This window comes from Lissotriton vulgaris, chromosome 6 (genome assembly GCF_964263255.1).
Source record: "Lissotriton vulgaris chromosome 6, aLisVul1.2, whole genome shotgun sequence".
Taxonomy (NCBI): domain Eukaryota; kingdom Metazoa; phylum Chordata; class Amphibia; order Caudata; family Salamandridae; genus Lissotriton; species Lissotriton vulgaris.
The window spans coordinates 150,985,593-151,009,532 of record NC_141694.1 but is presented as its reverse complement, the minus strand read 5'-3'; positions in this window follow the sequence as shown (position 1 = coordinate 151,009,532).

Sequence of the window (23,940 nt, the reverse complement as noted above, 5' to 3'; positions counted from 1 at the left end):
CTGATCTGGACAGAAGCATGCTAGAACACTTGATACCTTGAAGGAGCCCGTATGTACAGCACCCATGCTTAGTGTCCCTGACTTCTACAAAGAATGTATTGATCAGATGGACACCTTAGATCATGGTATAGCTGAATGAGGAGGGCCTAGACCAAGCAGTAGCCTTAATCAGTGGGACACTGCTTCCCAAGGAACAGTGGTGAAGTGCAACTGACAGGAAGCCTTTTCACTGGTTTGAGCACTGAAGAAGTGGAGACAATACTGGTTTTGGACTCACTTGTGGGTTCAGACACCACAGACCCTACAGATGATTAATGCAGAGAGGGGTGAGAATCCTGAACTGTTAAGATGGTCAATCTTCCTACAGGGAATGGACTTTACGGTGGAACAACACCCTGGAACTGACCACATCAATGCTGATGATCTTTCCACGTTCTTCCGCCTTAGCGTTGAGAACTCCCATTAGGGAGGGTAGTTCTCTCAGTTTTTCGCTTTGGGAAGGCACATGTTAGACCGGACATTTTTTGTGGGGTACTCCTCCAAATGTTTTGCCTTAATGCCTCCTGTTTTGCTGAATTCATTTTTGTTGGCATTAGGACACTCCACTTTAGCACAGGTTAGCAGTGGTTAAATGCATGTGCTCTCTCCTTCAAACATGGTAAACCTGAACTACACCTGATTGATGCATTTAATTTACTTGTAAGTACCTGGTATATGGTACTACATGTACAGAGGGCCTGTAAATTAAATGCTACTAGTGAGCCTGCAGCATTCATTGTGCTATCCACTAAAGTAGCCTTTTTAAACATGCTATAGGCCTGCTATTGCAGCTTGTAATGCAGTTTTAAACTGCTTTTTTTGACCTGGAAAATAACATTTTTGCCAGGCTTAAACCTCACTCTTTAATACATATTAGTTACCCCGAAGGCAGAACCTAAACGCTTCTAGGGCAAGGTGCATAGTATTTAAGAAGTGGGCATTTGGGTTTAAGTTTTACCTTCCTAACCATGAAAAACTCCTGAGGTTATTTTTTACTGCTGATAGGCTTATTGTTCCCATCAACTAACACTGAATTTCCTTTTTACATGAATAAGTGCTGACTTTGGATTGGGAATTGATGGAGATATGCTTTTTTGACTCAAATTAATTGTAATTTAAAATACTCTTTAATTGTAAAAGTGTATTTTAAATCACAATTCTGAAAATGCCAGTTTTAGAAAGTTGCCAATACTGATAATTATTCAACATTTCATTCCTGTCAATCACAAGTGACACTCATAGTGATTGAAAAAACAAATGATTAAAAAAACGTTTTATTTTCTTTTAGATTTTTTAGTCTTTAAGAGCAATCCTTAGTTTATGTTATTACTTACATAAACATTACAGATATTTATCACACACAAACCACAATACAATTATAAAGAAATACTTTACACTTGTGAACAAAGCAATACATTGCATATCACATTTAAAAAGTTTTCGAACTTCTAAGAAGCTCAAGTTCCCTCAAAATTAGAAAAAAATAAAAAAGAAGAAAGAAAAGTGCCCAAGGGAAAGGTTATAGAGGATACACCACAGTTAAACACTACGATGCAACACAATCCCAGGGAGGGTAATGGGCAAACAGTTCAATATTCAGGTTTGTTGCTTTCTTTTACTTATTCAAGAGAGACCCGATATACAATAGGTAGTAGAAATACTTGTTTGGACAAATACAGATGTCTACGAGTTTCAAACCCTTAATACTTTTTGGGGGGTTTTCCTCAGGACCTGGAAAGATGAGCTTCTGAACTCTAACTTCATGTGCCTCAACTCATTAGAACCAATTTACGAATTGTATGTCACAATCACTTGCTAGAAAGTGGCTTGTGGATAGATTCCCAAGTTCTCAACTGGGGTAATAAGGTTGCGCTCAAGCGGTCAGCTTGATTGTTACCATCGTTGGTGTAGGGGACTGGGCTAGTCAAATTTTAATGCGTTCTTGGTTTTCAGAGCCTCGTACATGTCGTACTAATCTGGTGACGAGGGATGGTGAACCTCATCCAGTCTCTATTCTGTAATTGTGTTTTGTTCAGAAGTGTAAAGTATTGCTTTATAATTGTATTGTGGTTTGTGTGTGATAAATATGTGTAATGTTTATGTAAGTAATAACAAACTAAGGATAGCTCTTAAAGATTACAAAATCGAAAAGAAAATAAAACGATTTTTTCATTAATTTATGTTTTTTCAATCACTGAGTGTCACGTATGATTGACAGGAATGAAATGTTGAATAATTATCAGTATTGGCAACGGTTGTGTTGTATCGATTATACATTGGTCCAGCCTTACTGATTAAGGACCAGAACCCTTTATTGCTCTATAGTTTTAGAAAGTTGGCATTTTGTTGTCCCAACTATTTGTGCCTTCTGCCAGTGTCCTAGGTCACATGACTGTAAATAGCTCTTCTCTTGGGCTTTGTGTACTGCCTCAAGACAGTAACACAAAGGGGACTGAAGTGTGACAGGATGGGCCATCCTGGCAGGGTGGCTGGGGGGGTTAGCTATGCTAACAATAACAGGTACATTTCTGTGTTTTTTTTAGTTCAAAACATTGATGCAGCCAGGCCCTGTGGCCAACCCCCGTAAAGGCAGCCAATCCCACACTGTGCCGGGCCTTTGGTCGTGCACGGCAAGGGATTGGCCACAGGGTCAACCGCCTGCATGCTACCAACCTCACACTGACTTCTGCAATGCGCAGCAGGGGTTGGCCACAAGGCCTAACCCAGGGGACCCCATCCCATTTTTTTTTAAAGAGAAGGGTGGCAGTGTGGACCACCTCCTGAACCCATTATGGCTCTGGGAACCCATCCACCAGGGCCTAGTTTATTTTAAAGGGGAGGTGGGGTCCGCAGCCCTCTCTCCTAGCCTTATTAGGTACTGCAGACCCATCCCCCCAGAGCCATTACTAAAAATGAATGGAAGGGGGCAGCAGCCTCCGAGCCTCATTAGGCCCTGCGGACCCCATACCCTAGGGCCATTACTAAAAATAAAGGGAAGGGGTCCACACGGCCCTCCTCTCTCAGCCATTTTAGGCCTTGGGAACCCCATCCCTAGGGTCACTCAATTAAATGAAGGCGGAGCAGAGTGGTCCGCCTCCACGAGCCTTATCAGGCCCTGGGCCCCCATCTCCCAGGGTCACTCGTTTCAATAAAGGGAAGGAAGGACTCACGGACCCCCGCCACGAGCCTAGTTATGCCCTGGGGACCCCATCCCCACTTATTTATATATAGAGGGGGCGAGTGGTACTCCTTCCCAAGTCTTGTTAGGCCCCGGGGACCTCATCCCCCTTGGGCCTTTTTTTTTTGCACATGAAAGGAGAGGCCCCTCTCCCCAACCTTCAATCGGCCCCGGGGACCCCATTCTGTGGGGCCCACATTTTTTTTTTTTAAGTGGGTGCCCTAGTTCTCTTGTTAGGGGCTGCGGAGGGGGAAAGCCCCAGCCAGCTCTCTGCATGCAGCAGGAGCTGGCACTGCTCCAGCCTGGAGGGAGCAGCTACTAATGCTGTTCCCTGCATGCAGGTGCAATATTTTGATCTCTTTCCCTGACCGCAATAAAATAGACCAAAAGGCTGCTCCTAGCAGTCCGGAGCATTTTCAATGTTCTCACCCACTACGAGCAGACTGTTTTTGCTCTCGCTTGGTGGTAGTTTTGAAAATGCTCCTGCCAAGCAAGAGAGTTTGCAGAGTGGTGGTGAAAGGGGGCAGGGCTTCCGGCTACTTAACGGTCTGGCTTTTTTTTTATTACCTGAGGGGAGCCATGTGGCCCCCCTTCCCTAGGATGATTTGGACCCTGGAGACCCCATCCCCCAGGGCCGAGACTTTTGTGAATGGGGGAGGGGAGCTGTGCATCCCACACAGCGATATTGCTGAGAGGTCGTAAGAGGCCATGCCCCCTTTCTCCATCACTCTGCAAACCAGTCTCCTGGTGCACTACTGGTTGGGGAATGAAGTGCCCTTGGGTGCTGAGAATCCTTGGGGGCCAACACGCCCTCTCTCATTACCTCCAGTGAGTCCCACACAGCGGGATTGCTTAGAGGTCTTTGGAGGCCACACCCCCTTTCTCCACCACTCAGCAAATGCTCCTCCTGGCACACTACTAGTTGGGGAAGAAGTCCACTTTACTCCTGATGCCCTCAGGAGTTAAGTGGAATTCCTTCCCCAACCAGTGGTGCGCCAAGAGATGCATTTACAGCATTTACAGAGTTGGAGAGAAAGGGGGCAGGGCCTCCAAAGACCTCTTAGCAATTCTGCTGTCTGGAACTTACTGGAGGTAACAGAAGGGGTTCCTGGCACCCAAGAACCCTCAGCATCCAAGGGCATCCCTCAACGAGCAGTACGCCTGGAGGCCTGTTTGCAGAGTAGTGGAGAAAGGGGGCGGGCCACCAACAAGTTTTCTGGTCCTGCATTTTTTTATTTTTTACAGAAGTGTGGCTGCATGGCCCTCCTCCCCAGGCTGAATTCGACCCCGGGGACCCCCTCCTCCTGGGCCTGACCTAATAATTTTTTTATTAAAAACAATAAGGGGAGAGGACTGCGCATCCCCCGTTCTGTGCCAATTTCGGCACTGGGGACCCTATCCCCCAGGGCCCATCCTCATTGCAGGTGCCAGGGTCCCAACCCAGAGCACCCACTGCCACTGACTGGGACAGGGGGGCCTTAAGGTCCCCCCACTGACTGGGACAGGGGGAGCCTTAAGGCTCCCGCTGTCCTTGCCGGCTCTCCATGTCCTGCCGGAGCCGGCATTGATTTTGAACAGAGGGAGCTGCCGAACATGAAGCTCTGTCTGCTCAGTTTCTAGTCAGCAAGAGCATTTTTCTGCTCTCTTACTATAAGCAGAGTAGAGCTTGCTATGGCTTGGCGGGAGCCGTAATGCTTCCGCCAAGCCATAGCAAACTGCAATGTCTTAGGCTGGGCACCTCGGGACATTGCTGGAGCCGGCCCTGGGGGGCGGCGGTTCCCAGGGCCTTCCTTGGCTTCAGGAGGGGGGAGCGCAGACTTCCTCCATTACAGGACACAGCCCCTGGGAGGTGGTGGTCTTATTTAACCATTTATTCTTGCATCGTACTTTACAACTACATATAAAAAATTTTTTTTTTTTAAGAAAGACAAACATTCACTGGATGGTGTCATCAGTGATGTCATGAGTGATGTCACTGACCATGTCATGAGTGATGTAATATGTGACGTCATCAGCAGTGCATTGCAGGCGCGCAATTAATAGTGAGTCCAACTAACTATAACGTTGGAATTTCAATGGTTTTTTGTCAGTAAGTGACGTACCGGTGGCGTAAAAGTACAAAGTGACGCATCTACATAGATGTGTCACTTTGTAAATATGACTCAATAAGGTGCATTTTTAACAGCACTGGTGCGTCACAAAAAGTGACGTACCGCTGCGTAAAAGTGACGCATGGCCTTATAAATGAGGCCTTCAGTCTCATGCGTCATATTAAATATCTACTCATGCGTCATATTAAATATATGACGTATTCTATCGCAAGTACTTACAGATACGTCAGTATTTCAGACGTATCTGTAAGCACAAAAGTGATGCATTGCTGGAGTGAGTCACAAAAATGATTCAACTCCAGCAATGCATCCTTTCACATGGGGCCAGGCCCATGTGAAAGGGCCTGCATCAGTCTTACGCCTGCTGTGAAACAGGCGCAAGATTTGGACGTAACAGCGTCATAAAAGTGACGCAGTGATATCTCATAGATTTCACTGCGTCACCTCTACGACCCTTTCTTGCATCAATTCGTCCCTTTTGCATACATTACACCTGACGTAGGTATAATGTGGCACATTGGTTTACAAAGTGACGCATCTACCTAGATGCATCACTTTGTAAATATGACTCAATAAGGTGCATTTTTTACAGCACTGGTGCGTCACACAAAGTGACGTACCGGTGGCGTAAAAGTGACGCATGGCCTCATAAATGAGGCCTTCAGTCTTCTACTCATGCGTCATATTAAATATATGACGCATTATGTCGCAAGTACTTACAGATACGTCAGTATTTCAGATGTATCTGTAAGCGCAAAAGTGATGCATTGCTGGAGTGCGTCACAAAATGATGCAACTCCAGCAATGCATCTTTTCTTACCCTTCCACACCCCTGTTCCTTTTCTACATTTCCTTTGAATATCTACATTCCCCATGTTCACTCTCCTTCTCCTTACTTTCCTTCCCAACACTCACCTTCTTTCAGTCCCCCTACTTCACTTCATTTCTCCTCTCATACCTTTCTGTTCTTTCTTACTCATTTTCCTTTCCTTTATCAATGCACTCGACTTCGCTTACTCTTTTTCATTTTTTTAAGAATATAGCTCTTTGATGAGAATTGGAGGTAGTTCTGAAAAGAACTTTTTTTCTTCTTTTTTCAACAAAAACAAAAACAGGGAATGGAAACTGCTTAACAGGAGCAAAAAAAAAAAAATTAGGGCTGGGAACGGCAGCGATGGTTCTCCAATGATCGAACCATGAGCAGAACACTTTGCACCCCAAAGCAAAGTAGCTGATCACAGTATCTGCATTTAAGGACGCCTTTCTTAAATGCAGGCTGAATGTTCGGAACCAGCTCTTGTGATCTCCCCCTCACCGATGATGTTGGTCCTCCGGTTGATGGGGACCTCTTGTGCCAGAATATTTTTTAGTGGGGTCACCCCGTGACAGGACTGTGTGACAGATCCTCCACTTTTGGAGCATTTACTTTCTTCTGGTCAACAGGTATGGAAAAAAACTTCCAGATGAAATATTCTTTTCACTTTCGGCTGAGGAGGCTCTTCATCAAGGAATTCATTGGAGTCATCTTCACTGCTGGATGGTCTGGCAGCCATGTGAAGAATCCGGGTAAAGAAGGTGCTCGGAACACAGCGTATGGTGAATTAGGATAGTTTATTTCTTTAGATAAGATAGAGAGTACAGGAGCCCACGCCAACCGCTGCACCGGCATACATGGAATAACAAGTACAAAGTATTCCAAGTTCCAGTGCGCGCGGTGAACGCGAGGATATGCACGAGGATACAACACATCCTCGTTTCTAGAAAAGAAAAGAAAACATAATAACAACAAAGATACGTACATGAAATACAATGGATGAAACTAATCATAACAGTTTGATATGATAAAATTACTCTCCAACTTTGTAGTCTTTGAGCCAAGTAGGGGGTTTTCTTAAACGGGGATTACACTTCTGGAGTGAAGGAATGGGAACAGGCAGGTGCGGATAAACAGTTGTAGGGAAGTTCTGGACAGGTTATGAGAAGCAGCACCACCATCAGAGGGTGACGACCTCATACACAGAGACGGAACTTTAACAACCTTGGAGAGGCTCCAAACATTTCCGTCCGACAATTCCACGACCTGTCTACCCACTCTAACAACCAGCAAGGGATCGGAGAAGTGCGACTCACCAGATCTAATAAAAACAGACTTTCTCACACGTACCCAATCTCCAACCTTGCACGGATTGTTGGTATTTGCCATTAACCAGATCTCTCATCCAGGGTTGGCTCATATTACACACACCCTTCCTCCCCCGCATTTTTTCAAAAGGGGACAAATCCCCGTCAGACCTAGGAGTGTTCCTATAACTCCATAAAAGATTCCTAACAGCATCGTAGCAATTCCCACCGTTGCACACAGCAAGTTGTAAACCTTCCTTAAGGACTCTGATCCACTTTTCTACCATGCCGTTACCTTGTGGATAGTATACAGAAGAACGTTTGTGTAAAATACCATGATTGCAACAAAAGGACTTCATTTCCGTAGAGGTGAACTCTGTGCCGTTATCAGATAGGATGGAAGTCGGGAAACCTTCTTTCTCAAAAATCGAATTTAGAAAGTCAATAATGACCCTAGAAGACACATGGGGAACAAATTTCACTTCAGGCCAACTGGAGAACTGATCTATCAAAACGATGGCATAGACGGGACTACAACCTAAACTCATTGGACCAGCGATGTCTACAGAAACACATTCCCAGGGTCTAGAAGGTCTAGAAACAGTATCATGTTGATATTTTATAGGTTTTTGCAATTTATCACTCACACAACACTCAACACAAGATCTTACCTTTTTTTCAATAAACCTGTCGACACCTGGCCACGAAAATTCGCTCCTAATTCTCCTTTTCATACTGGACATGCCCGGGTGACCCTCATGAGCCATGTTTAAAACGGTGTCTCTTAAGCCATGTGGCACAACTAAAAGCAGACCTCTCAACAAAGTTTCACATTGGATGGATAATTCATGAGCTACATGGAAATAAGGCAAAATACTTGAAGACAAATTGGTTTTGGAAGGCCAACCATTTTTGACAAAGGACAAAACATCTAAGTAATCACGATCACCACCACAAGCATTCATCCAATCGTCCTCACGGATGCAACCATTGGACACCTCACAAATTGACACAACTTTATCAGGATCATCGTCGGGGGCAACATGGTTATCATCTTCCACAGGTAACCTTGAAAGAAAGTCGGCTAGAACATTTTTTGCACCTGGAATGTATTCAACTGAGAAATGAAAGTCTTGCAATTTATACTGCCATCTTGCAATTCGGGAAGTGGCTTTACAACAACCTTTAGTCGTGAAAAGATCCACTAGGGGACGATGATCAGAGCGTACAACAAAATTTGTGCCATATACATATCTACGGAAATATTCAATTCCCCGCCAACAAGCCAAAGTTTCTTTTTCTAAGGTAGAATATTTTATCTCAGCACCACGTAACGGTCTTGATGCAAAAGCAATGGTTTCAAAGCCACTCTTTTGCTTCTGCATCAACACCGCACCAATGCCAACATTGCTTGCATCAGTGACAATGAATGATTTAGAATTGGTGTCAAAAGGGGATAAGGCAGGAGCAGAAACAATGCATTTTTTCACAAAATTAAATTGATCTTTACAATTGGCATCCCAAACGAATTGATGTTGGTTTTTCATTAACTTCCTTAAGTGAGAAGTTTTGTCAGAAAAAGAAGGGATGAACTTTGCATAATATTCAGCTAAACCAAGAAAGGACCTGAGCTGATCCTTGTTGACTGGTTCGGGAGCATTCTCAATAGCCTTAACTAAACTCGTCTTGGGAGAAATACCCTCTTTGCTGATGGAATGGCCTAGGTAGTCTACAGAATTTCTGCCAAATTTACATTTTTCTTTGGTGAGAGTAAGACCGTTGTCTTGTAGAATCGACAAAACTTTAAATAAAATTTCAGAATGTTCACACTCATCTTTGCCGAACACTAATATATCGTCCTGGAAATATAAAACATTAGAAACATTTTTGAACATATTGTGCATGACACGCTGAAACACTGAGGACGCGGACACTAAGCCAAAAGGCATCCTCTTATACCTGTAAGCACCCTCAGTGGTTATAAAAGATGTAAGATGTTTACTATCCTCGTGGAGGGCTATCTGATGATATGCGTTAGATAAATCCAACGTGGTGAAAATGGATGCATCCTTAAGTTTGGAGAACATCTATCCAATATTAGGAAGGGGATGTCTATCAACCCACACGTTGGAATTTAAATCGCGCATATCAACACAAAGACGAATCTTCCCATTAGGTTTGTGGGCAACAACCACAGGTGAAAGCCACTCTGAAGATTCAATTTCTTCAATTACATCAAGGTCACATAATCTCTGAAGTTCTTTTTTTAACAGATTCTCTTAAAGCCAAAGGAATATTGCGTACCTTATGTACCTTGGGAATAGCATTATGTTTAAGTATGATCTTATGTTTAAACTTTTTTAGTAAACCTAACTTGGAGGAAAAAACTTGAGGAAAAAGTGTTTCCCATTTGTTGCCAGAAGGAACATCAACAGAATTGACAAAATCAGAATACCCCAAAACTTGATCAGGGTGGTTGGGATCAAGTTTCATCATTAACTCTCTCTGTTGTGGCCAACCCAACAAACATGAACCATCTTTGGCCACATATACTTTCGCTGTAATAGATTTGCCCTTGAACGATAAAGTGGAGCAAAAGTACCCAAACACTTCAATAGGTTTTTTACCATAACCCAGTAGTCTAATGTCAGAAGGAAACAAAGAGATTACATCAGGAAATTCTTTCAATAAAACATCACCAATCAAAGTGTATTTTGCACCAGAGTCTGCCATGACTTTTATTGATTTGGAACCAATCTGAAGCATACAGAAAGGCGAATCCTTTTTCTCCTCTCCTACTTCATATACGGTGCATATATCATCATACTCATCATCATCACTGTCCACGGCTTGAATATCGGAATGTCTAGTGCGTCTAGGATCCGACGAAAAGTTTTTGGACTTGTTGCGACTTTTGCACATTCTAGCAAAATGACCCCTAGATTTACAATAGTTGCAGAACTGTCCGATCGCAGGACATCTTTTATCAGTTGCAACGTGGCCGGGAAAACCACATTTGAAACAAACTACTTCTTTTCTAAAGCCTCGATTCATTGAAGACGAAAACATTGGTTTGTTGGAAACAGGTTCAGTTTGATTTTTTTTGACGGTTTGAACTACGGAAATGTTGGGTTTTTCTAAAGAGAATTCTTTTGGCTTCTTATCCGACAACTCTTTGATACCCAACTTCATGTCTTCAAATCGGTGTGCAATGTCAAGGGCTTTTGAAAGAGATAGATCTTTTGCATCAAGTAATTTCTCTTGAAGTTTCACATCAGAAACGTTATGTACAAGCTGGTCTCTCACCATTTGATCATGAAATTGTTGGTAATTGCATTTGGCAGCAAGAATTCTTAAATCTTTCACAAAAGAATCGATGGGTTCAGCGAGTAATTGTTGTCTACTCAGAAATTTATGACGTGCCACAACCTCATTGACTTTTTTGATAAACTGTTTGTCGAGCTGCATAATGGCATTTTCATAGACATCAGTTTCTTCTTTGGAAGAATTGTCCAAAGCTAGAGGAGGCAGATGAGAAAGAACTTGTCTTCCTTCAGCACCTAGTGAATGTTTAAGAATAGCGAGTTTGCATTTATCAGTGTAATTCTCACCACCAATGGCTTCTAGATAAGCTTCAAAACCTTCACGCCATTGTTTCCACTCTAAAGGAGGTTCTCCAGGGCTTGCTAGAAATGGGGGAGGAGCGTTGAAACTCTCCATTATAATTAACAAAGAATTGCTTTCAGAAATAACAGTGATGTCATAAACAACCGTGGTAGAAATCCAGGATAGAATCAATTCCTTTAACACATTATAAGAAGAAGATCATTGTGACATAACTGCAGTTCTTTGTTGAGCAAATAAAATTTCCTAGAAGTAGAGCTTTGTGATGTCACAAAGGCGAGTGATGTTTGTTACAAGAATTTGCTTGTGTTGACGCTGCCTTTATGATGTAAAGTGGAATGAGGAGAATGAGCTTGTGCGCATGCATTAATTCGCGCGAGGAATAGTGTTCTTAGCGCGTGACAGTGCGCATGCGTTAACTCGCGCAAGAGAAAGTAACAGCGTTATAGTAAAAGTGATGAAAATGTATCAAAGTCTCACCGCTTGACCAGAAAGAGCGGGATTTTCAGGAACGTATTAATTGAAGAATAACGAAGCTTCCGCGAAGTAGGTAGCGGAGATTCAGCTCTCGATTTCAGCAACGGTAATCTTGGTCCGGAGCTCCCGGGGCTGTGGGCTCACAAATCGCGTGAGTTCGCTTCTCCCTCGTCGCCAGTGAAGAATCCGGGTAAAGAAGGTGCTCGGAACACAGCGTATGGTGAATTAGGATAGTTTATTTCTTTAGATAAGATAGAGAGTATAGGAGCCCACGCCAACCGCTGCACCGGCATTCATGGAATAACAAGTACAAAGTATTCCAAGTTCCAGTGCGCACGGTGAACGCGAGGATATGCACGAGGATACAACACCATGACAATCCAAGATATCCAACAAAGAACAGAGAGCAAAAAGGCAGGTCTTTCAGTCACAAAAGTGAAAGAAGAAGTGAAGGAAATGGGTGGGGATTTCATTCTTTGTAAAAAAAAACTACTAGCAATCAATGAAGAGTGTTATTTTAAAGTCACATGACTTGACGCGCTTACGCTGCGCGCACTAAAGCGATTGCGGGGGCTCTAACGCGGCGCAAACGTAGGCGCTTCCGGGGGCGCATACGCGGCGCGAACGAAGGCGCTTCCGGGGGCGCTTACGCGGCCCACCTAAGTGACATTTTGATAGTTTCACGGAAATGCAAAATCATTTTCATTTCCTTATTCAAAAAACTGCTTTTATATGTATGGTACTAAATTTCTTGCGTTATTATTTACTTTTCATTCGTATTTTTTTTCACGAACGCAAGTAGCGCTCTGGATGCGCTTTCCGGAGATCTTACCGGTGCGCGCACCAAGAGCGCCCCAGGAAAAAATGATAAAAATAAAATAAAATTAAAATATTATTAAAAAAAATAATTAATACTTACACAAAACAGCACATTTTTAAAAAAATCGTAGGTTAGAAACTCGATATAGAAAGGAATTAGCTTATAAAAAACCTTTGAAATTCACTGAAAAAACCATAGGTTTCACACAAGTTATAGTTAGGAATTAGCATTTAAAAAACATATTAAATTCACTGAAAAAACCATAGGTTTCACACCAGTTATAGTTAGCTGGAAATTTTACGGACATAAAACCATTGAAATTCCCACGTTATAGCTAGTTGGACTCACTATAACTTGCGTGCCTGCAATGCACTGCTGATGACGTCACATATTACATCACTCATGACATGATCAGTGACATCACTCATTACATCACTGATGACACCATCCTTGTGACAGAGTGACAGACCTCCTTTCAGTGTAATGTAACCCTTGAAACACATATTCAAAAATAGAAACTAAAATGTTCAAAAAAAATAGAGGTACCCATACCAGTTTCAACAACCAATTCAGTAATACCACCATCTATATACACATCCACTCATTCACCAACAGTTCTATATAGTCACTCATACATATATTCACTCATCATATGTAGTGAAACACCTATACATCTTGTTACACACAGACAGTCATCCAAAAGTTACTCACACACAATCAAACATGCAAATAAACTATTGATCATCCATTTATTTGCATATACAGCTATACACACACTACCACCTTACTTCTAAGGAAACTTACACATACTTACTCTCTTAAACAATCACTTATAGAAACATATACTTATTTAAACAAGAACTCTTCAATCTCTCACTCTCACATATACTCACTTATATACATCAATACTCACATATACTAGACTAAAACATATGTAGTTACTGATAAAGACACTAGCGAGACAGTCATTCACTCACTAACACACACATACACACTAAGCCAGTTAACCAATCAATTTTTTTTAAAACATCCATTAAGACACTTATTTAAATATTTTCTTCCATCGACCTTTACATATACATAAATAAAACATTTATTTTTCAGAAAGACACACATTCACTGGATGGTGTCATCAGTGATGTCATGAGTGATGTAATAGGTGACGTCATCAGCAGTGCATTGCAGGCGCGCAAGTTATAGTGAGTCCAACTAACTATAACGTGGGAATTTCAATGGTTTTATGTCAGTAAAATTTCCAGCTAACTATAACTGGTGTGAAACCTATGTTTTTTTCAGTGAATATATATATATATATATATATATATATATATATATATATATATATATATATATATATATATATATTATATATATTCACTGAAAAAACCATAGGTTATAGACCATATATAGTTAGGAATTAGCATTTACAAAACCTTATTTTACTCACACAAAACCATTGAAATTCGCATATAGTTAGTTGCACTAACTATATATCACGCATCCGCAATCCACTGCTGATCATGTTGTGGTAAATTTAAATTACCTATACTTAATTTCTATGCGGTAAAGTTCAATAAGAATAACTCAATCAGAAATAAGAGGCAGAGTCCGTGGCATCTGAGTTTATAAGGGTTTTATTCCTTAAAAAGGAATTGGTTCGAACCAGGTATCATGTTCCATCGCCACAAGGGTTCAGGAAGGGAATGGACATGGACATGTACAATGCTTTATTATCAGAATATCATATATATAGTCAATGCATATAGTGGTGATGAATGCAGAAGGCGTAACAGCTGAGAGAAAAGAGATAAGAACACATGTGCGTAACAGAAGGCGTGCATGAGGGCGTACACGGAGGTGTGTGCTAGACAACGTCACATGAAACGTATCACAGGTAGGTGGATCCATAGAGGAATCCTGCAGTGTCAGCAGAAATACATGGCAGAGATGCGCGCGCAGCAGCATGACGTGTGATTGACGTGGAACTGGAGGGTGAAGGGGACTTGACATTTAGCCCTACATGAGGAGACAGAAGTCTGGTGTGTCAGAACAACCTAAACCCAAATCATATCTAATATCTTGTGTTTGAGGAACTGTATTATCTAGAAGGAAAGGTCTCTCGGGCAGAGGGTATTCTATACTGACTGCTAGTGTGTGCATATGTGACTACGTGTCTACGTGAGATGCGAGGGGCCATGGGCCTACCATGGTAACGGGAGCTATGAATTACTTGCACAGAGACAGAAAGGCCGGGCCCTTTGCTCTGCAGCTGGGGAGATGTTTTCCTAAATCACTAGATAGGAATGTATTTTCGAGGAGCGGAGCAGATAACTTGAAGGCAAAATACAGTCTTGGCAGGCAAGCAGGTCGAGCCAGGCACCGCCCGCCGCACAGGGAGTAAGGCAAGGGTCATGGAAGCGGTAGGCTGCAGCTTTCAGAGACAAAAGGCAGAAAGGGCTCGATGGCAGGAATCAGGGCCTAACTCACCAGAGCCAGGAAAACGTGAAAGTGCACCATGTAAAGACGGTGGCAAGGCATATTTAGAAACTGAATATCCGACCCATTCATGGTGGATCTGAAAGAGGACATGTTAACGTTGGACGCAAATGTATTTGCGTCTTCATAGCTGGAAGTGGAGGGAACATACATGTACTTGAAGCACGTACATGGAGCCGTTGGGGTCTATGTTAGGGGACACATTTGACCATAAAAATTCATATTACCTCATTCCCTCCTTGTCCCCTACGGACCCTTCATGATATATCAATCCTCATTAATCTATCAATCTGTTCATGTAACATCATTTGCTCTTCTTTCTTCTTACGGTATTTCGAACGTGGACTTGAATGAGGAATACATGATGTGGCGCACAAGCCGCAAATCGCTGGCCCACATTGTAAACATAGGCAACAACTGAATACTATGAGAAGGGCTATTCCTAGGAAGGATAGGACCTTCCATCCCCAGGCTGATAGTACACTCCAGAACCAACCGGACCAAGTCCAGGTGCCTGGATTCTGGTGTATCTGACTTGCAATCTTGTGAAGACGGGTTATGGCTCTATATACTGATGGCGCGTTTTCTGGAATGAAAACACAGCAGCTCGATCCGATGACTCTACAAGCTCCGCCCCTATCGGCCAGGATGACGTCAAGGACAAGACGATTTTGAAGAACAACAATCCGCATAGCAGACTGCTCCTCCGTTAAGTTGCCTAGGGCGGAAGTAGTTTCATTCACTACTGCTTCGAGGGTTCTAGTTAATTTACGTATCAGTTTACTATTAAAGACAGCACCTAAGTAGGGAAAGAAACCTTTATTGAAGTCTGTATACTGCTCCCATGCCGTTTCAGTGTAGTCGACAATCGGGAGATCTCTCTTGGGTCTAACGTGTACTAGATGGGAGTCCCTATGATAATCAGGAGGGGCTAGGAAAACAGGTGGCAGAAGGAATGCAATGTAACAGGTGCCATCCCAATCTAGAGGTAAGCGTATATATGCAGTATGACCACAAATGAAATAGGAATGACGGGAAGCTTTAAATGTAGACTTGCCTTTATCACTGAATTCGATCACAGTAGTACATTTACTATGACCCAGGTGTACTGAACCATTCTTTCTGACACATAATTCACCTTTGACTGGTAATACGGACATAGCAGGCAAGACTGGTTCGGTTTCGGATTCAACATTCAGAATCATGAGGTTAAGTGTAAAGTTACCTAATCCATATACTTCGTTTTCTAGATCAGTCCCTGTCCTTTTGGGAAGACCCTCCTTGTCAGGAAAACATACTTTATGCAGAACTGTGTTCAGATTTCCCCATACCCAGTTGCCCTGGTAAACTACGGAATTGGAATCTAAAGAGTTCATTAAACTAAACCATGCACCACAGGAACCATTGTGTGTGAACGGGTACGGGAAGAGGGGCAGAACTCCCTTGTATTTCTGATAGGGAGGGAGTTGGCCACATATCCAACAATTGGTAGCATTGCTGGTCTGATGGGAATGATGTAACATACTAATGAATGTATTGTTGCGCAGCGCAAGTCGATAAGATAACTCATGCGGGGGCAGTTCACTGAAAGTGTGCTCGACAGTGACATTTAAGGAAGAATGTGCACGCTTGAAAATAGGATAATATATATGTAACAGTATACTTGCAGCAATAATCAAAAGACTCAGAAAAAACATAATCAATAGTGTCACAATACAGTGACTACGAAGTGATTTACAATATTCACGTTTCTTGAGCTGTTTCTGTCTATCTCTCTCTCTATTGGGGTCTAGGGGATACATGTCAGAAACTCGTCTAACCGATTCACCTAGGGGAGGACTTAAACAATTAAACTGTCTGACTTGCTAGACCTCAACTTTACTTTATACTCTTGAGAAGAAGTTTTCTCGACCAGGGGGAGTTTCGAGTCAGTCTGTGGAGGAGGGCAGGGCTGGGAGTCTAAATCTGGCGGCAGTCCATGGCATTTTTTAACATGACTCGAGTGAAGCCAGCCCTTACGGCCCTCGACTTTAATCGCAGTCCTTGTAGTCAATAGTACTAGCTTCGGCGCCTGCCAACGGGGCTCCAGCGGACTTCTCCTGTCGAAGTTCCTCACGAATACCAGGTCCCCCGGAACAACCTCATGTGGCTTCACCTCGGTGTTGTCGGGAAAGGCTGCAGCAACCTGTGAACGACATGATTGTAGTGCAGACATCAAGGAAGCAAGGTAATCTGTCAGCATGTTACAGTCAACATCAGTAATTTTTCTCGGCAGAGGCGTCCCCCACATATTCGGTGGCCTACCAAAGACCACCTCGTACGGGGATAGCCCTGTTCTAGAGTGTGCGACCATTCTCATATAAAAGAGTGCAACTGCTTGATAAGATCCGCACGACAGTAGATGGGGGCCAGACCTCCCTCCTGGTCCTGCTAGATCTAACAGCGGCCTTCGACACCCTCTCCCCCTCAGTGCTTACATCTCGCCTGAAGGAGGTGGGGGTGAGAGGGGCAGCCTTGGATCTCTTGACCTCCTTCCTTACTGGGAGAGAACAAAGAGTCAAGCTGGGAGAGTTCCTATCTCCATCCCGACCAGTGCAGTGTGGGGTCCCTCAAGGGTCGGCGCTTAGTCCGACCCTTTTCAACATCTATGTGACCCCACTAGCCAGATTAATAAGATCTTTCGGGATGGAGGTAGTCTCTTATGCAGACGACACCCAAATACTCGTCTCTCTCCCCCATTCTGATGTGCTTACCGCCTCCAAGTTTAGATCCTGTATGGAGGCGGTTGGCCACTGGATGATTCAGAACTCTCTTAAACTGAATGGGGAGAAGACTGAGATATTGGTGTTTGGGGGAAAAGAATACATCTGGTCAGCCCTTTGGTGGCCTGACTCACTAGGAATATGTCCCTCCCCCACCACGTCTGCTAAGAACCTTGGGGTGATGTTAGATCCAGCCCTTGACATGGGCGCTCAGGTGAGCAGAACTGTCTCTACCTGCTGGGGCCTGATCCACACCCTGCGAAGGATCAGGAAATATCTTTCCCTGCAGGCAAGAAAGCAAATTGCTGTTGCATTGATTGGCTCTCGTTTGGATTACTGCAATGCGCTGTATGCTGGGCTAAATCGGAGCCACTTACAGCGCTTGCAGGTGGTCCAAAACGCTATAGCCAGATTTGTTCTGGACATTCCCAGGCGCTCCTCAGCCACTGCGGCCAGGAAATCGCTGCATTGGTTACCGGTGGAATCTCGAATCCGGTTCAAAGTGCTATGTATGACCTACAGAGCCATCGCAAAAAATAGCGACACAGGTCTTGGCTCTATCATTTCCCACTATACCCCTGGTAGGAGCCTGCGTTCCTCCGGGAAATTGCTCCTTAAAGCCCCGCGTGTACGAAGAGCCAAATGGGGTGGCAGGGCTTTTTCGACGCTAGCCCCCAAATGGTGGAATGACCTTCCGCTTGATTTGAGATCCCTTCCATCTCTACAGAATTTCCGCAATGTTTTAAAAACTCACCTCTTTCGAGAAGCCTATGTGTAAGGACATCTGTTTCAATTTGATCGTATTGTTAGGCGCCTTGATACCTGCGGGTTATTGTTTATGCGCATTATACATTTTTATCAATCAATCAATCAATCAATGGTAAAGCTACTATCCAGTCGACGCCTTTCTCTCTACAGATCTTGGCAAGACGAATTTTCAGAGTCTGATTATGACGTTCCACGAGACCTGCTGCCTCGGGATGTCGGACACAGTGGAATTTCCATTGATAGCCTAGCAGGAGTGATATCTGCTTCATAAGCTCGGACGAGAATGGCTGACCGTTATCTGAGTATATGATGCGGGGCAAACCATACCTGGGGAAGAATTCACGAACCAGCTGCTTGGCAGTGGTCGGAGCAGTGTAATCTGGGACTGGATATGCTTCTGTCCAACGGGAGAGTGCACATACAACTACGAGGACATATTTGAATCCTCGACAACGTTCCATCTGGATATAATCCATCTGGAGGACTTCAAAAGGATGATCGGGAGGATGAAATCCACCTTGCTCTACAGGAATGCTTTTACCTGGGTTGAACTGACAACAGATCATGCAAGTACGCACTTTCTGTTTGGCTGCTGCTCGTAAATGTTTGTTGAACCAGAGGTTTTGAATACTGTCTAACATGGCTTTTTCTCCTAAATGTGAAGGACTGTGTACTGTGTTAATGATAACTTGAACCATAGAGTCGGGGAGAAACCATGTAGATTTTCCCTTCGTCATCCATCCCTGTTCTGTCTGGATCCCTCCTAGTTCAATCCATTTCTTGATTTCGTCTGGTGTAGCATGTGTCTGTATGTCAATTACATCTAGGGCGGGATCCTTAACTGTCATGCAATGTGTCGGTGTCGGGACTATTGTCTTTGTCAGATCAGTTGCGTGAGTCCGAGTCTGAGCTGTATGCTTGGCTGTTTGGTCTGCCAGGTCGTTACCCTGGGAAATTGTATCTGTGACTTTCGTATGTGCCTTGCACTTCATGATGGATATCGCTGTAGGCAGATGTATTGCGTCTAACAGAGCTTCAATGAGGGGACCGTGCTGGATTTTGGCCCCGTGAGAGGTCAAGAAACCCCTCTCTCGCCAGAGTACACCGAAGTCGTGTACGACTCCGAATGCATAACGTGAATCTGTGTATATGTTAACTCTCTTGTTCTTTGCTCGAATACAGGCTTGAGTCAGAGCGATGAGCTCTGCTGCTTGAGCTGACAGGGTGTCAATACATTTTGTTTCTATGACTTCAGTTTCTGTCGTGACTGCGTAGGCGGCCACTAATTCTCCTGTACTTGTTCTCATACATGAACCATCCACATAAAGTCTCAGGTCTGGATCTGGTAATGCAGTGTCTGTCTAGTCTTGTCTGGGTTTCGTCGTGATGGTAATGACTTCAATACAATCATGTGCCAATGGATCTGTCTCACTTAATGGCAGAAGTGTAGCAGGGTTCAATGTATTACAACGTCTGATTTCTATGTGTGGCTGAAACAATGTCAATTCATAACCTGTCAGTCGTGCTATAGTCAAGTGCTGAGTCTGTGTTCGGTTTAAAAGAACTTCCACGGAGTGTGGAACTTGTACTGTCAATTGATGTCCTAACACTATGGAATCACTTTGTCTGATTGCTAGAGCTGTCGCTGCTACTGATTTCAAGCACGCAGGCAGCGCCTGGGCTACTGGATCCAATGTACTAGAAAAATAAGCACACGGTTTGTATGAACCTGCTTGATCTTGGGTGAGTACTGACAATGCGGTACCTTCTCGTTCTGTGACAAAAAGTGTAAAAGGCTTGTTGTAACATGGTGTCGCTAAAACTGGTGCTTGACATAAGGCTTTCTTTAATTCGTCAAAAGCTTGTGTATGTTCCTGAGTCCAAGGGAGGACAGTCGATGTCGCTGCCTCCTGGGTTGTCAACTGTATGAGTGGTTTCGCTAGAAATGCAAACTGAGGGATCCATTGTCTACAGTAAGAAGTGAGGCCTATAAAGGCTCGTACCTCCTTTTGTGTCTTGGGCTGTGACATGTTTACAATTAACTGGATACGGTCAGGTGTTAGCTGTCTCCCCCCTTTGGACAGCAAGTGCCCAAGGTAAACCACTTGCTGAACACAGAATTGCAGCTTCGAAGGGGACACCTTGTGTCCCTTGTCAGCCAAGAAATGCAAAACCGTCAGTGATGCTTGCTCACATTCAGGTTCGCTGCGGGCGGTGATCAGTAGATCATCGACATACTGTAGCAGGGCAGTGTTGTCAGGCATGTGTATACTGTCAAGTTGTCTTTTCAGTGCTTGGCTATAAATGCTGGGGCTTTCTGTGAATCCTTGAGGTGCGCGTGCAAATTTGAAGCTTCGACCACTTAAACAGAATCCGAAGAGATATTGGCTTTCCGGATCAATGGGGACACTAAAGAAGGCGTTCTTCAGATCAATTACAGTAAATAACGCTGCTTCGGAATCAATGGCAGTCAATAGAGACGAGATGTCTGGGACCACGGGATACTGTGGTACGATGCATTTATTTAGTTCTCGTAAATCGATCACTAATCGATAAACTGGGGGTGCATTTGGATCAGTACGTTTAAGAATTGGAATGATAGGGGAGTTACATAGATTTGAGTCGGTTTCTACAACCACTCCTTGTGCAATAAGCTCGTCAATGATTTTCAGTAAAGCCACTACAGCATCTGGGGGTAGCTTGCATTGTCGGATTCGTGGTAATACCACTCCTGGCCTGAGTGTGACTCGATATGGTGTAATGTGCATACAACCTACATCAGTGGGGCCTTGTGCCCATAAATGTGCAGGAACATTCTGTAATCTGGGATCAATATCTCTCAACACATAGTGACCCTTAAAGTCACGTAAGAACAATCTTACTCCTTCCGGAGAACAGCAAATCACAGCTCCTAGAGCTTTCAGTGTCTTGATACCTAACAAGTTTTCTGGACATGATTTTGTTAATAACAAATCTGTAGTGCGAGACAATGGACCAACTAAAAGAGGTACTGGTTTCGATACTTCATTTACAATAGGTTTGCCTGAAAATCCAAGGGAAACATTCTGGGAGCCTGAGAGGGGTGCCCCTGGAACCTCGTCGTGACTTATGGTTGTTCTGCTTGCCCCTGTGTCAATCAAAAACTTTCTATCTTTACCTAATACTTGACTATGAACGTAAGGACCCTCTTGATCTACAGGAACCTCAATAAGAGGCAAGCCAACTTCCCTCTCTAGGCTGTTTCATGTGTATCGCTGATAATCGGGATAATCAGTTTGGGCATACTGGTACATCTGTTGCGTTGCATGTTGTGTTGCAGCAATCGGTTGTGGCTGTGGTACTGCTACGGTCTGTACTGTCTGTTGTGGAGCCTGCATAGGCTGGATATTCTGTGGTACTTGTTGTTGGACCTGGTCCTGTCTAGGAGGACGCAGTCTTTCTTTAGTTTTACCTGTAGCTATATTGTGTTTCAAAACTGCACAATCGTTTATATAATGACCTGGCTGTTTACAATAGTTGCATGTCCCTTTAACAGGAGCTGCTGAATTATTGGACTGTGTCATGCCCTTTTTCTGACCGTCAGCTGGAACTGACTGGGCCACTAACATTTTCATTTTCGTGTCTTTCATACGTCTTTGTTCGTGATCATGTTCTTCTCTAATTCTGTTCTGGTGGTACTGTAACATTTGTAACATTTGGGAAGGCGTGTTTGCTTGCCATGTGCTCTCGACTTTCAGTACACGATTCTTAACTTGGGGCAGGGAATTTTCGACTAACTTGGATACAAAAAGGTGTGGATATGACTCGCTACTTGCTTTCAGGCCACTATTAATAATAAAACATTTCTCAAATCGGGAATAAAAATCACTAGTGTCTTCATCGGGTTTCTGTTTGCAGGCTGAGATTGCATCCCAGTCCTCCTTTTTCGTAGCTAATAAACGTGGCAATACTTGCACTAACAATCCTGGTAATGCTTTAGTTTTATCCCCAAGCCCTAGGCCTGGGGTTTGAGTATTTTCTTCATTCTCTAATGCAGCCCAATCAATCTTTTGCTCTCCCACCTCCCATTCTTTTTCTTTGAGTTTCTCGTAAATACCGGCAGGCAATAATACTTTCAATATTTTCATGATGTCGGGATAGGTATAATCTCCCATGAGTAACATGTCTTTTATTTCACGGTGGAAACCTGCAGGGTCTTTATCGTGACTGGGCACTAGTTTCTTCATTTCCAATAATTCCATTTTAGTTATGGGCGTGTACACAAACACACGTCTAAAGGTATTATCAGCATTCCTGACTGGATGCACTTCTCGCAAGGGATTTTGTCTGTCTATGTAAAACATTTTTCTTTCTGGGGGTGGAGCTGAAACAAACTGTGGATTCAGGAAAGCACTATATCTGTGTCGATGTTCTAGAATTACCTTAATTAAATCGGTACCCAGGCCCCTCCATTTATTCATGAGTAACTCTATTAATACATCAGGTAAGGGACCTGGATCAGAATGTTGGCTCTTATACAATATAAGGAGGTGTTGTATCATATACATACTAGCTAGTCGCTGTTCGTCTGGGGAAAGATTCAAAAAGGTCTGCGCTAATGCGTCATCGCTATATTTATCAGAATTGTCAGCCCATTGTACTGCTGACCTGGCTAATTCTTGTTCATCCATGGAATCGAGTACATGGTACCCCATTCGTTCTTGAAGTATTTTATCGGTAGCCTGAAACAGATGTTCAGGAGTCTTCGGATTTGACATAGTAGAGTGAAAAAGTCTCTTGCTTTCTGGGCGTATCTGTTTATTAAAGGATCTACCCTTTCCTACATATGCTATTGTTCCTCTATCTTCTGGCTCTTCCTCCTCTGAGGATTTATTTGCATCTGATTCTGCTTCCCTTTCAGCTTTCTCTTTTGCATGGAATACTACTATTTCTTTACGAATTTTTCTGTACATGCTCTCTATACAATTTTGTTTATCATGTTTTCCGTCTGAAATATTCTGACTCCATGCAGTTAGTACCTTCATCTCTTCTTCATTTACACCAGGCCGGTCTCGTTCTCTTATGAAACAGTTTATGAGGAATCTTAATAGTAGGCTCTGAATGTCTACTTTCTGATGCGCCATAGCATCCTGAATACATTCCTGACCCTCCCCCGTCTGAACAAAATGATATATCCTGTCTAGATTATCTTTTATTCCTGGAAACAGAACTAAAAAGTCTGCAGCACGTCTTATACGTATTGAGGCTAATAACATGCAACCATCTTTGCCTGGTATGGGGTCATATCTACAGTATGTGATAAGTTCTTTTGCCTTTTCATTGGTAATCGGTTTCGGAGTACGTTGCATTGCTAGTTCTCTAGTATTTAATCGATGTACTGGTGGCGGGGTCTTGAAACCTCCTGTTGCACCTCCTGTGACGGAGGCTTGAGCATGACCTGTCGGTAGGGCCGTGTCAGGCCCAAAAGGATTAAGCGTATTAATAGGGTTAATGGGGGTGCAGGAAGTGGTGGAGGAGTGGCCTGTTGTTGGGGAAGGCGGTTAT